The 15,626-nt window shown below is 42.7% G+C and overlaps 1 protein-coding gene across 12 annotated transcripts in view; it reads right to left on the bottom strand.

Annotated features, from left to right (window-relative positions):
- Positions 1 to 8,242, bottom strand: part of LOC135509003 (neuronal cell adhesion molecule-like) — a 163,730-nt gene extending 155,488 nt beyond the window's left edge. For all 12 annotated transcript variants that reach the window (XM_064929271.1, XM_064929275.1, XM_064929279.1 and 9 more), the window contains exon 1: positions 8,125 to 8,242. The gene's annotated coding sequence lies outside the window, so the exon portion shown is untranslated. The remainder of the gene's footprint in view (positions 1 to 8,124) is intronic.
- Between the last annotated feature and the right edge of the window lie 7,384 nt (positions 8,243 to 15,626).

The following is a 15,626-nucleotide window of genomic DNA, read 5'->3' as shown; positions in this document are numbered from 1 at the left end:
AATTAAGGCCTGATTGGTGGAGTGCTGCAGAGATGGTTGTCCTTCTGCAAGGTTCTCACATCACCACAGAGGAACTCTAGAGCTCTGTCAGAGTGACCAGCACATTCTTGGTCACCTCCCTAACCAAGGCACTTCTCCCCCGATTGCTCAGTTTGGCCGGGAGGCCAGCTCTAGGAAGAGTCTTGTTGGTTCCAAACTTCTTCAATTTAAGAATGATGGAGGCCACTGTGTTCTTGGGGACCTTCAATGCTGCAGACATTTGTTGGTACTCTTCCTCAGATCTGTGCCTCGACACAATCCTGTCTCGGAGCTCTACGGACAATTCCTTGGACCTCATGGTTTGGTTTTTGCTCTGAAATGCACTTTCAAACTGTGGGATCTTATATAGACAGGTGTGTGCCTTTCCAAATCATGTCCAATCAATTGAATTTACCACAGGTGGACTCCAATCAAGTTGTAGAAACATCTCAAGGACGATCAATGGAAACAGGATGCACCTGAGCTCAATGTCGAGTCTCATAGCAAAGGTCTCCATACTTATGTAAATAAGGAATTTCTACCTAACCTGTTTTTGCTTTGTCATTATTGGGTATTGTGTGTAGATTGCAAATAAAACAAAAATATTTCTTCCATTTTAGAAGAAGGCTGTAAAGTAACAAAATGTTGAAAAAGTCAAGGCATCTGAATAGTCTCTGAAGGCTCTGTAATTTCTAAAATACAGTGTACTTAAGTATCAAAAATAAAAGGATAAATCTTTTAACTTCCCTGTACAGTATTAAGCAAACCAGACAGCACCATTTTCTAGTTTTTATTTTATTTACGGCAAACCATGGCACCCTCCAACACTTATACATCATTAACAAACAAAGTATGTGTTTAGTGAGTCCGCCAGTTTGGAGGCAGAAGGGATGACCAGCGATGTTCTCTTGATAAGTGTGTGAATTGGAACCTTTCTTGTCCTGCTAAGCATTCAAAATGTATGGAGTAAAAGGTACATTATTTTCATTACGAATGCAGTAAAGTAAAAATAGTCAAAAAAATAAATAGTAAAGTACAGATACCCAAAACAAAGACTTAAGTTCTACTTAAAGTACTTTACACCACTGTCTGTACCCATGTATACATTTATTAAAATCTGTGGCTTTTTCAGCTCCAAGTAACAGACAGACAGACAGACAGACAGACAGACAGACAGACAGACAGACAGACAGACAGACAGACAGACAGACAGACAGACAGACTGACAGACAGACTGACAAAGACAGCCAAGCAGCAGAGAGACATTCTTAACACTCGCACAGTGGTCCTCACAGAATTAAACAGAACAGTAATATAGGGCTGTGTCCCAAATGGTACACTACTCTCAACATAGTGCACAACTTTAGACCAGAGCCCTGGGAATAGGGTGGGTGTAATGGGGATAGGGAGTATTTGGGACACACCCTATGTGTCTCTATGGTGGTCCTCCTAATGAGACATCCATCTGGTCCAACAGCGCCGAGGACAGGGGTGTGACAAAGACCCTGGACTAAAGCACTGTCACTGTGATGCCTGCCTGGCTCTGTGGGAGAACACAAGCAAGCGCTCACACGCACACACACATACACATACACACAGAAAAACAAAGAGACCCAGACCGTGGTGACACTAATGGATGTACATGGGCCTCTCTTACTCCCCTGTGGTTACTAACATCAGAACAGTAGACATTCAGATCGTTGAGAGGCAGACAGGCTACATTCAGATCATTGAGAGGCAGACAGGCTACATTCAGATCATTGAGAGGCAGACAGGCTACATTCAGATCATTGAGAGGCAGACAGGCTACATTCAGATCATTGAGAGGCAGACAGGCTACATTCAGATCATTGAGAGGCAGACAGGCTACATTCAGATCACTGAGAGGCAGACAGGCTACACTCAGATCATTGAAAGGCAGACAGGATGCATTGATATCATTGAGAGGCAGACAGGCTACATTCAGATCATTGAGAGGCAGACAGGCTACATTCAGATCATTGAGAGGCAGACAGGCTACATTCAGATCACTGAGAGGCAGACAGGCTACACTCAGATCATTGAAAGGCAGACAGGATGCATTGATATCATTGAGAGGCAGACAGGCTACATTCAGATCATTGAGAGGCAGACAGGCTACATTCAGATCATTGAGAGGCAGACAGGCTACATTCAGATCACTGAGAGGCAGACAGGCTACATTCAGATCATTGACAGGCAGACAGGCTACATTCAGATCATTGAGAGGCAGACAGGCTACATTCAGATCATTGAGAGGCAGACAGGCTACATTCAGATCATTGAGAGGCAGACAGGCTACATTCAGATCATTGAGAGGCAGACAGGCTACATTCAGATCATTGAGAGGCAGACAGGCTACATTCAGATCATTGAGAGGCAGACAGGCTACATTCAGATCATTGAGAGGCAGACAGGCTACATTCAGATCATTGAGAGGCAGACAGGCTACATTCAGATCATTGAGAGGCAGACAGGCTACATTCAGATCATTGAGAGGCAGACAGGCTACATTCAGATCATTGAGAGGCAGACAGGCTACATTCAGATCATTGAGAGGCAGACAGGCTACATTCAGATCATTGAGAGGCAGACAGGCTACATTCAGATCATTGAGAGGCAGACAGGCTACATTCAGATCATTGAGAGGCAGACAGGCTACATTCAGATCATTGAAAGGCAGACAGGCTACATTCAGATCATTGAGAGGCAGACAGGCTACATTCAGATCATTGAGAGGCAGACAGGCTACATTCAGATCATTGAGAGGCAGACAGGCTACATTCAGATCATTGAGAGGCAGACAGGCTACATTCGGATCATTGAGAGGCACTTTCACTACCTGACTGACTGACTTGTGAGGACATACTGTAGTGTGTTACTAAATAATGTAATGTACTGTATATATCCTCAGCCAGTATGTAGACGCCCCTTCAAATCAGTGGATTTGGCTTTTTCAGCCACACTCGAAGCTGACAGGTGCATAAAATCAAGCACACAGCAATGCAATCTCCATAGACAAACAATAGAAGGGTCCGTACTGAAGAGCTCAGTGACTTTCAACGTGGCACCGTTGTAGGATGCCACTTCTTTTTTCTTTCATGGAGAGGATCAGCTTTGATACTGCGGATTGACTGTTGCTTCCATCAATTTAATTGTCTGCAACATTTCCAATTCACCATATATTTTTTGGGGTAAATATATATATCTACATACATTACATACATTACATACATTACATACATACATACATACATACATACATACATACATACATACATACATACATACATACATTCCCCAAACCCTACCACCCCCCCAGACCCTACCACCCCCCCAGACTCTACCACCCCCCCAGACCCTACCACCCCTCCAGACCCTACCACCCTTCCCCAATTGGAGTAAACTAATAAACAATAACACTCAGGCTTCTACCTTCAGTTTATACATCTTATACACATTTTACAGACACAATCTATTTTACAATAGTTATATTTTGTTTGTTTGTAGTCCTACCTCTATTTCTGAGGTCCATCCAGTTTGATTTCTATTTGTAACTATTTCACAACATTTCTGAACCTATATAGTTTTTACAGACCCTGTATGTTTTACATTGGTTATCTTGTTATTAGTCCCACCCTTCAGCTCCATTCAACCCCTCCCATCTGTCTCTCAACACCATCCATTTTGGATTTCGAGCAGCCATATATTTTTCAACTGTGCTGTGATGCTTCACAAAAGTAATGAACCTTTCTATTCTCATAGCTTCTACAGATTGTAAAATAATTATTATATTATTGATCGATTGACTTTTCATATAACCCAGTATTGCTATCTGCAGCGTTAGTTCTTGGTAAATGTTGCAATTCTTCAGCCATTCCTGGACCTGTGACCAAAACTAGCTACATATGGACAATACCAAAATAAATGATCTAATGACTGCTTCCTCACAGCAAAATTTACAGAGCTGGGAACATTGTATCCCACACATATATATAACATTCTATTGGTTGCAATAATTTTGTATAATAATTTAAATTGAAAAATTTGAAGTTTTGAATTCGGTGTTGTTTTGCGTTTCAATTCATAAACCATCGAAAATCTCTTCCACCTTTCCAACAAGCCAGTTTGTTATATTTCTGTCCTGCTAGAGCAGCCCCGACCAACTGTAAGTCTTGTTATTGTGAAGTGGAAATGTCGAGGAGCAACAACGGCTCAGCCGCGAAGTGGTAGGCCACACAAGCTCCCAGAACGGAACCGCCGAGTGCTGAAGCTCGTAGCATGTAAAAATTGTCTGTCCTCGGTTGCAACACTCACTACTGAGTTCCGAAATGCCTCTAGAAGAAACGTCAGCAAGGAGACATCAGTTTCATGAAATGGGTTTCTGAGGCCGAGCAGCCGCAGCACACAAGCTTAAGATCACCATGCGCAATGCAAAGCATCGGCTGGAGTGGTGGAAAGCTCACCGCCATTGGACACAGTGGAAAGGCGTTCTGTGGAGCGATGAATCATGCTTCACCATCTTGCAGTCCAACGGATGAATCTGGGTTTTGGAATGAGATGTTCGACGAGAAGGTGTACTTTTGGTCATGTAGTGTACCTCCAAAGAAAGCATCAGGAACTGCATGGTCAGAAGCAAAACTATTCAGTTGACTACTCTGCCTTTACTAAACTGACATACATTTATTTAACTTTTATTTAACTAGGAAAGTCAGTTAAGAACAAATTCTTACACATCCATAAGTGTGATTCCATGATGTGATTCAATAGTTCCGAAATGAACCATCTTGGCTCTAGAAATGAACCATCTTGGTTCTAGAAATGAACCATCTTGGCTCTAGAAATGAACCATCTTGGTTCTAGAAATGAACCATCTTGGTTCTAGAAATGAACCATCTTGGCTCTAGAAATGAACCATCTTGGTTGTAAGATCAAGATGCATTGTCCAGTCTTTGGGGAGTTGGTTCACAAGCTATCACCTGGCAGACGACTGCCTGGAAATGAAGAATGAATCACTTCTCACAGAATAGTCTGCGTGTCAAGACTTCCGTCGAAGTCGGTCCCTCTCCTTGTTCGGGCAGTGTTCGGCGGTCGACGTCACCGACCTTCTAGCCATCGCTGATCCATTTTTCATTTTCCATTGATTTTGTCTTGTCTTCCTTCCCACCTGGTTACAATCCCATCAATTACATGTTGTGTATTTAACCCTCTGTTTCCCCTCATGTCCTTGTCGGTGATTGTTTGATTGTATGTTATGTGTAGTTATGTTCTGTTGTGCGACGGGTTTTGTACCCAATTTTATTATTTTTGTATATTTTGTTTTTTTGAGTTTTGTGAGCACTTATTAAACGACTCCATTTATACCAAGTTCATTCTCCTGCGCCTGACTTCCCTGCCACCAGCACGCACCCATTACACTGAGTGCTTCACCAGCCCACAAGGTGGAATAAGTGGCATTAAGTGGCACTCTCCAGGAACAGGGTTGGAGTTAAAACCTACAGGATGGTAGCTCTCCAAGAACAGGGTTGGAGTTAAAACCTACAGGACGGTAGCTCTCCAGGAACATGGTTGGAGTTAAAACCTACAGGACGGTAGCTCTCCAAGAACAGGGTTGGAGAGCCCTGCTCTAAAGACTGGCCACTTCCCGGTCATCATTTGGCAACTATTTTTGACTTGGTACTGGTACCCCATGTATATAGCCAAGCTATCATTGACTTGGTTCTGGTACCTCATGTATAGAGCCAAGCTATCATTGACTTGGTTCTGGTACCTCATGTATAGAGCCAAGCTATCATTGACTTGGTTCTGGTACCCCATGTATATAGCCAAGCTATCATTGACTTGGTTCTGGTACCCCATGTATATAGCCAAGCTATCATTGACTTGGTTCTGGTACCCCATGTATATAGCCAAGCTATCATTGACTTGGTTCTGGTACCCCATGTATATAGCCAAGCTATCATTGACTTGGTTCTGGTACCCCAAGCTATCATTGACTTGGTTCTGGTACCTCATGTATAGAGCCAAGCTATCATTGACTTGGTTCTGGTACCTCATGTATAGAGCCAAGCTATCATTGACTTGGTTCTGGTACCCCAAGCTATCATTGACTTGGTTCTGGTACCTCATGTATAGAGCCAAGCTATAATTGACTTGGTTCTGGTACCTCATGTATAGAGCCAAGCTATCATTGACGTGGTTCTGGTACCTCATGTATAGAGCCAAGCTATCATTGACTTGGTTCTGGTACCCCATGTATAGAGCCAAGCTATCATTGACTTGGTACTGGTATCTCATGTATATAGCCAAGCTATCATTGACTTGGTTCTGGTACCCCATGTATATAGCCAAGCTATCATTGACTTGGTACTGGTATCTCATGTATATAGCCAAGCTATCATTGACTTGGTTCTGGTACCCCATGTATATAGCCAAGCTATCATTGACTTGGTACTAGTATCTCATGTATATAGCCATTGTGTATTTATTCCATGTGTTACTAAAAGATTTTTACTATTAACTTATTCTTTTCTATTATTATTATAAAAATATATATATTGCATTCTGCATTGTTGGAAAGGCCCGTAAGTAAGAATTTCACTACTCACTAGTCTACACCTGTTGTTTACGAAGCACGTGACAAATAAAACGTTGTTTGAATAGGTAATAAACAGAAAAAAAGGCAGTTGTTTAACCATTTTTGTCTCTCTCTCTCAGAGTGAATGGATGACGGCACATGGTGGGTCAGGGAGTTGTTATCTACTTGGGGAGATGAACAATAGTCTACTTACACTGAATAAACATGAAATAAACATTCATAGAAAGTGTGTCACAGTTAGAAGAGCCGGCTACAGACAATAAAAGCATTAGTCATTCATTATTAGTAATTAGCATTAATTGGACTGACGGAAAAGTGAAAGTGGCACGTGTTTGTGTGTGTGTTTGTTTAGAGTGTTTGTGCATGCATCTGTGTGTGTTTCTGCAAAGTGAAAGTGGTGCTTGTTTGTGTGTGTAGGGAAGAATGGGGAAGGGGGTCATTGAATACACTATGAATGAATGGAGCTTGTCTGACAAGGGGACAGAGACAGAGTGGAGGAGGTTGGGTACATGGGCGGGAATGTAATTGCAGTAATGCATTGGGGCGGCAGGGTAGCCTAGTGGTTAGAGCATTGGACTAGTAACCGGAAGGTTGCAAGTTCAAACCCCCGAGCTGACAAGGTACAAATCTGTCGTTCTATCCTTGAACAGGCAGTTAACCCACTGTTCCTAGGCCGTCATTGAAAATAAGAAATTGTTCTTAACTGACTTGCCCAGTTAAATAAAGGTAAAATAAAAATTTGTTTGGCTTGAATATGAACGTCAAGTAGCCTACACGACACACGGGGAATATTATAATGACATATTTGAATTTTAGTTGCAATTTGAGAAAATAGAGTAACCCATATATTGTTGTCAATTAAACGAAAGAACAATTTGATTTGTACCATTATATTTTGAGAAATCGTATTATGTGTGACATTTCTCATGTGAAACACATGACTTGATATCGAACAACTGACAGGTCCAAATATACTCCAATCACCAGAGTTATGTGCGTATAAACGTTTCACACATTACGCATTACATATTGGCCACTGCACTGCTCCGTCTCTCTCTCCAGTTATGTGATAACAAGGATTTGTGAAAACCTTCAGCGAAGGTAAATAACATGCCTGTCACATTTTGGGTAAAGTGTGAGTCGGGTTGACTATTATTTGATAACCAGCCATAGCCGGCAAAATTAACAAATGATGCCAGGGCAAGTCGAACACTTGCCAGCTATCCACTGGACCAGCCACACAGATGCACACACATATGTACAGGGCTGTACACCTGTTTTGAGTAACATACCACATGAGAAGTAGCCTAAATACTGTTCTCTGTCAATTTATACACAGCATGTAATTTCATTGCGTCCGGCAATTGAATGCGCCTACAGACAAAATCCATCCCTTGTTCCCATGCATAAACTACTCAAGTGAATGACAGCGACATCCGACTCCGAACCTGTCTTTAGGTTGTTATGGCGTAAAAACAGAATTTACTCACCTAACCTGCAGTCTCTGTGGTGCACTCTCTCTCCCAGGTGCTTGCAGTAGACTGATATATTTCCCCTGTGTGTATTTTTGTTGCTGCCTGGTCCGTCCGTTCAGAGACTCGATCTCTCTATAACACCAGTTCACAATAGCGCATGAGCCGCGGCACCTTTAAAGCGCGCGCACTGCAGCGCCGCTGCCGACAGATGGTGGTTGAACGCTGAATCATTTTGTCAAAATAGGTTTCAAAATGTAAAATATGTCCCGCTGTTACTATCAACATCACAGATGGGGAACATCTGTATGGGGTAAAGGATCATGTTAGCTAAAGCCATTTTACATGCTGCGTTTTAGAAATGATTCCCTGTTACTATTGTTTTAATCCTCTCCTTGAAATTAGAGGGGTGAGTGAAGTGCTTTACTATACTTTGTCCATTTATAAACTTTTGTTGGATTCATGCATAACGATGATGGGAGTGCTCGAACAAAAACAACATTCACCATAAACAGAAAGTAAAATGAGGTTAATTCCTTCCCCCTTCAGGCATAAACAGTAGGCCTATACATTTGTGCCATTAAATGATTAAGTTTCCTAAGAAAAATGTTCTGAAACAGAATACATCATATCACCAGCAGGAGTGAAGCTACAGTATATGGCAAATGGTACCCTATTCCCTACATAGTGCACTACTTTAGACCAGAGCCTTATGATCCCTGGTCAAAAGTAGTGCACTATATAAGGATTTAGTTGCCATTTGGGACAAATCCTGACTTTGAGCTGCTTCCTAGCTGTTCAGCCATCAGCAGGACCTTTTAGGCTATCTAGTCAGGCAGGAAGCCCTAATGTCTCCAGCGCCTCCCATTGTCCTGATGTCTCCTCTACTGTAGCCTGCCATTGTCTTGATGTCTCCTACTGTAGCCTCCCATTGTCCTGATGTCTCCTCTACTGTAGCCTCCCATTGTCCTGATGTCTCCTCTACTGTAGCCTCCCATTGTCCTGATGTCTCCTCTACTGTAGCCTCCCATTGTCCTGATGTCTCCTCTACTGTAGCCTCCCATTGTCCTGATGTCTCCTCTACTGTAGCCTCCCATTGTCCTGATGTCTCCTCTACTGTAGCCTCCCATTGTCCTGATGTCTCCTCTACTGTAGCCTCCCATTGTCCTGATGTCTCCTCTACTGTAGCCTCCCATTGTCCTTATGGCCTGGTGGCTGTGGTGGTCTGGTCATGTGACTCTAGAAACAATTCCATCTGGAGCGAGTCACACTCAACCAGGCATGGCCATTCATAGCATTCCGATGTTAGAACACATGCATTATCACTGGTTTAGCACGGGAAGCCATCTGCAGTCTGCCAGGATGGAACCGTAGAATCATAATGATTCATTCTAATTCTATGTATGGAATCAACCACCAGGCACTCTAGTGATTCTACTGGAGATGCTCGCCACTGTCTGCATGCAAGTTACTGTGGTTTAATGTTACTCTGTCATTACTGAACAAGGGATTAAATAAACCTGGTTTGGCAAAATAGCAACACAATCCCTTAATTTAGCTTTAACTACCACACAGTGTGGACACACATGCAATCTGTTTTGCTGCGAGGCATTTTGATCTGTGGTTGTGTTGAGAAGTGGAGCATGTCCTAATAAAATAAGGATGCCGTTGGATAACAGAAAGAGACATCTCTTTCCTCCTCTCATCTCCAAGTTATAGGTTCTGTTCTGACTCATCATGATGTAATGTGAGGCTACAGATATTATCTTTGTGGAAAAGACAAAACACAACCAAAGCGGTCCAGAAGGAGAGAATACCTGGGAAATGGTCTCTATGCTCCACTAGTCTTCCAAACATCCTCCTCCATGTAGAACCCTCTGAGGAAAGGGTTCTACATGTAACCGAAAAATGTTCTACCTGGAACCAAACAGGGTTCTTCAAAGGGTTATCCTATGGGGGTAGTCAAATAACCCATTTAGGGTCTAGATAGCACCTTTTAGGGTATAGATATCACCTTTTAGGGTGTAGATATCACCTTTTAGGGTGTAGATATCACCTTTTAGGGTGTAGATAGCACCTTTTAGGGTGTAGATAGCACCTTTTAGGGTGTAGATAGCACCTTTTAGGGTGTAGATAGCACCTTTTGGGGTATAGATAGCACCTTTTGGGGTATAGATAGCACCTTTTGGGGTCTAGATAGCACCTTTTGGGGTCTAGATAGAACCTTTCTTTCTACGAGTGCAGGCATACAATAAAAACACAATAACCGTATCACACAAGAATAGATCAAAACATGACAATACCAGGATCTTATAATATATACAACCATAGCTATACTATACATAAAGTGTAACAGTCTGTGTCTTCAGTCCTCCTCTCCTGTACACCGTAGCCCTACGTATTATCTATAGTGAAGGGACCAGGGAAATGACTAGCCTATAATTAAGGCCCACTGTTAGCACAGCATTATTAGTCATTTAATTTCTTTAATGGGAATGTCCGTTCTAGAACTTTTATTTCTATGTCTTCGTTCCTCTCCTCCTGCACACCCCTATTCATTATCAGTTGAAAGGGGCCTGGGGAGTTGTGCCTGCCACCCGGCCCACATCCTCCCAGAGCCACATTAAGAAATACCGTTATTGTCCTCCCCTCCTCTCATCTCAGACTGCCTGCAGACGTGTCTGTGGATCATCTCAATCCAATTAAAATATTCACTTAATTTCCTTCTGTATGAAAATGATCTGGAACATACTCTGAGGAGTATCACTCTATGAGTTAATATGTAAAGTATTGGTAGCTATAGGGATGTATGACCCTCTAGCATGTTCCCACGTGAACTCATTGTTGAGACACAGAATAGGTCCTGTTTATGTCCTGCGGTCGAATCAGGGGTTCTGAAGAACAACACTTCATACTCAAACACCATCAAAAACAGAGAGTCAGAAAAGCCAAGAAACGTATACATGTACCTTATTCATCTGTTTGATGACGCTGAAGGAGGCATTATGAATCTGGCGCGTGCAAACAGAGAAAGCAGGCGTCATCACCCGGCAGGAACCAGGTCCCTTTTCCTGAACGAATCAGTGTTTCCCTGCCTTACTAAAACAATAAGCTAGAGAGATCCAGAGAAGGGAGATGAACACAAAGAAGGGAGATGAACACAGAGAAGGGAGATGCACACAGAGAAGGGAGATGAACACAGAGAAGGGAGATGAACACAGAGAAGGGAGATGCACACAGAGAAGAGAGATGCACACAGAGAAGAGAGATGCACACGGAGAAGGGAGATGCACACGGAGAAGGGAGATGCACACAGAGAAGGGAGATGCACACAGAGAAGAGAGATGCACACGGAGAAGGGAGATGCACACGGAGAAGGGAGATGCACACGGAGAAGGGAGATGCACACAGAGAAGGGAGATGCACACGGAGAAGGGAGATGCACACAGAGAAGGGAGATGCACACAGAGAAGAGAGATGCACACAGAGAAGAGAGATGCACACGGAGAAGGGAGATGCACACGGAGAAGGGAGATGCACACAGAGAAGGGAGATGCACACGGAGAAGGGAGATGCACACAGAGAAGGGAGATGCACACAGAGAAGAGAGATGCACACAGAGAAGAGAGATGCACACGGAGAAGGGAGATGCACACGGAGAAGGGAGATGCACACGGAGAAGGGAGATGCACACGGAGAAGGGAGATGCACACAGAGAAGGGAGATGCACACAGAGAAGGGAGATGCACACAGAGAAGGGAGATGCACACAGAGAAGGGAGATGCACACAGAGAAGAGAGATGCACACACACAAGAACCACCGCCATCAAGTAAGACGTCAAGCCGACTATGAAACAACCAGGCTGGCATTCTGATGAATGTGATCCTATAACTAGATCAGAACCAAAGACCACCGAGCTGAGGCACACACACACACGTATTTAGAATTTTGTTTGGGCAATACAGCAGATAAGGCAGATTTACCTAGCTTGGTGGACACCCTAGGACACTCAAGAGTTAGCCAATCCCGTGAAAGGATTAGGCAACACAGGTGTCTATACTTCAACAGCAAGTTAATGAAGTAAGGCCTTGTAAACAAAAAGGGAGTAATGTAGAGATCTACTGGTCTTTAGCGAAGTCCAGCCAACCTTTTGATACAGGATACAGTGGTTTGATTTGAAACTGTCACCTGTAACAAAATGAAGGGCACTATGGTCGATGGCATCTAAATGTTTAAGAGTAGTACCAGCTGCACTTTGATAAATAACATCACCATAATCAACAACAGATCAAAAGGTGGACTGAATAATCTGCTTCCTACTGCTCAGAGAAAGACACCATCTGTTTCTGTAACAAAAAAAATCTAATTTTAAATCTTATCTTCTTACTTCTATGTTTTTAAACGTCAAATTCAATCCGAATGCCTAGGTGTTTATATGCGGGAACACGTTTGATTGGAGAACCATCTACTGAGTTAACATGGAGTTCATCTGAAACATTCTTACAAGAGTTTGAAAACAACATGTATTTCATTTTGCCTGTATTAAGCACAAGGCATTCCTGCATAGCTATAACATCTGACTGTAGTTTAGACACAGCCAGATCAACAGTCAGGGTAATAGCATGCATAATAGTAGCATCCACATATAGATTAAGTTTACAATTGGTGTTTACAGATGGTGTTTATATAAACTCAGCAAAAAAAGAAACATCCCTTTTTCAGGACCCTGTCTTTCAAAGATAATTCGTAAAAATCCAAATAACCTCACAGATCTTCATTGTAAAGGGTTTAAAAACTGTTTCCCCATGCTTGTTCAATGAACCATAAACAATTAATGAACATGCACCTGTGGAACGGTCGTTAAGACACTAACAGCTTACAGACAGTAGGCAATTAAGGTTACAGTTATGAAAATTTAGGACACTAAAGAGGCCTTTCTACTGACTCTGAAAAACACCAAAAGAAAGATGCCCAGGGTCCCTGCTCACCTGCGTGAACGTGCCTTAGGCATGCTGCAAGGAGGCATGAGGACAGCAGATGTGGCCAGGGCAATAAATTGCAATGTCCATACTGTGAGACGCCTAAGACAGCGTCTCAGGGAGACAGGACGGGCAGCTGATCGTTCTCGCAGTGGCAGACCATGTGTAACAGCACATAGCAGCACCCACTTGTAGCACGCACTCCAGCATATATTTCTCACTGGTCACCCCCAAAGCCAATTCCTCCTTTGGTCATCTTTCCTTCCAGTTCTCTGCTGCCAATGACTGGAACGAACTGCAAAAATCTCTGAAGCTGGAGACTCATATCTCCCTCACTAGCTTTAAGCACCAGCTGTCAGAGCAGCTCACAGATCACTGCACCTGTACATAGCCCATCTGTAAACAGCCCATCTATCTACCTACCTCATCCCCATACAGTATTTATTTATTTATCTTGCTCCTTTGCACCCCAGTATCTCTACTTGCACATTCATCTTCTGCACATCTACCCTTCCAATGTTTAATTGCTATATTGTAATTATTTCACCACCAGGGCCTATTATTGCCTTAACTCCCTTATCTTACCTCATTTGCAATCACTGTATATAGACTTTTTTTCTTTTTCTACTGTATTATTGACTATGTGTAACTCTGTGTTGTTGTGTGTCGAATTGCTATGCAAGACAGGAATGTCAGTGTTCTGCCATGGCCTGTGAAGAGCCCGGATCTCAATCCCATTGAGCACGTCTGGGACCTGTTGGATCGGAGGGTGAGGGCTAGGGCCATTCCCCCCAGAAATGTCTGGGAACTTGCATGTGCCTTGGTGGAAGAATGGGGTAACATCTCACAGCAAGAACTGGCAAATCTGGTGCAGTCCATTAGGAGGAGATGCACTGCAGTAGTTAATGAAGCTGGTGGCCACACCAGATACCGACTGTTACTTTCAATTTTGACCCCCCCTTTGTTCAGGGACACATTATTCCATTTCTGTTAGTCACATGTCTGTGGAACCTGTTCAGTTTATGTCTCAGTTGTTGAATCTTGTTATGTTCATACAAATATTTACACATGTTAAGTTTACTGAAAATAAACACAGTTGGCAGTGAGGACATTTATTTTTTTATTTAAATAGCGAAGAGAACAGGTCCCAATATCGACGCCTGGGGTTCACCTTTATGTACTTCAAGAAATTCAGACTTATCCCCATCAATCATCAGTTCTGTCACTATAAGATAATCATGAAACCCTAAACAGGCATCAGAGCTCAGGCCTTTTGAGGACAACTTATTCATTAAAACAACATCACCAATATCAAAAGCTTTAGACAGGTCCACAAACAAAGCAGCACATGTCATTTTAGTGTCTAAAGCGTTGACAAGATCATTAACTACTAAAGTTGTAGCTGTAATAGTGCTGTGCTCAGGACTAAACCCTGGTTTGGTTTACATTCTAAATACAAAAAAAGAACAAAATTGTACATTTACCAAAGATTCAAGAATCTTAGCTAGACAAGAAAGCCTTGAAATGGGTCGATAATGACTAAGATGACCCCTAACCCCCTCTCTTATGGAGCGGCAGCACAAGAACTGATTTTCATCATTTTAGAATATTTCCTGATAACAATGTTAAAGAAAAAATGCGGAGCGTTTTGACATGATTAACCACAATGAGAAAGGTGGGGGAGACACCACCCTACTGCTTAAAGCCAGGACTGCAGGCACACACACACACACACAACTGTCTGACAGGTAACTCTCTTCTTTATGCTTATGACACGTCGTAGAAAAGATGTACCTCGTCCAACCTATTTACTGTCGTCTGCTGTTTCAACATTGTCGAGCCGTACAATATACAGTGTACAAATTCCTATGGGACCAATGATGGAGTATAGAAATATGTACGTCTCGGTCTGTGTATGGGACTAGGGTATAGAGAGGCAGGGGCTGACATAGCCTAATGTATAAGCGCCATCATCAACACAAACCTGTGTTTCCCAAACTCGGTCCTGGGGCCCCTCCTGGGTGCACATCTTGGTTTTTGCGCAGGACCGAGTTTGGGAAACGCGGATCTAAACAACTCACCCCCCTATTCATCATCATCTATCTAAACAACTCATCCCCGCTATTCACCATCATCTATCTAAACAACTCATCCCCCTATTCACCATCATCTATCTAAACAACCTATCCCCCCCCATTCATCATCATCTATCTAAACAACTCATCCCCTATCCAATATTGACTTCAAAACAAATTAAGAACTATCGTGTGAGGATATTCATTGGGCTAAATCCTGGGCATAATTGAATAGCAGTGACAGCCCAAGCGTAAACATCAACAGTACATAAGTGTTCAGATGGAAGGGAGGCAACAACACAACACATCTAAACGCACCGCAAGATGTGTTCTCAAAATCTGCACAGTCAGAGTTTATTTGAGAGGCGTCATTGAAATTCAATCACAGGTAGCTAGCCCTAGAGGGTTGATACTATGCCCAAACGGTGCAAAGAAATCAAATCACTAATGCGATTATTGCGTTGA

This window comes from Oncorhynchus masou, chromosome 22 (genome assembly GCF_036934945.1).
Source record: "Oncorhynchus masou masou isolate Uvic2021 chromosome 22, UVic_Omas_1.1, whole genome shotgun sequence".
Classification (NCBI taxonomy): domain Eukaryota; kingdom Metazoa; phylum Chordata; class Actinopteri; order Salmoniformes; family Salmonidae; genus Oncorhynchus; species Oncorhynchus masou.
This window is presented reverse-complemented; position numbering and strand designations above follow the sequence as displayed.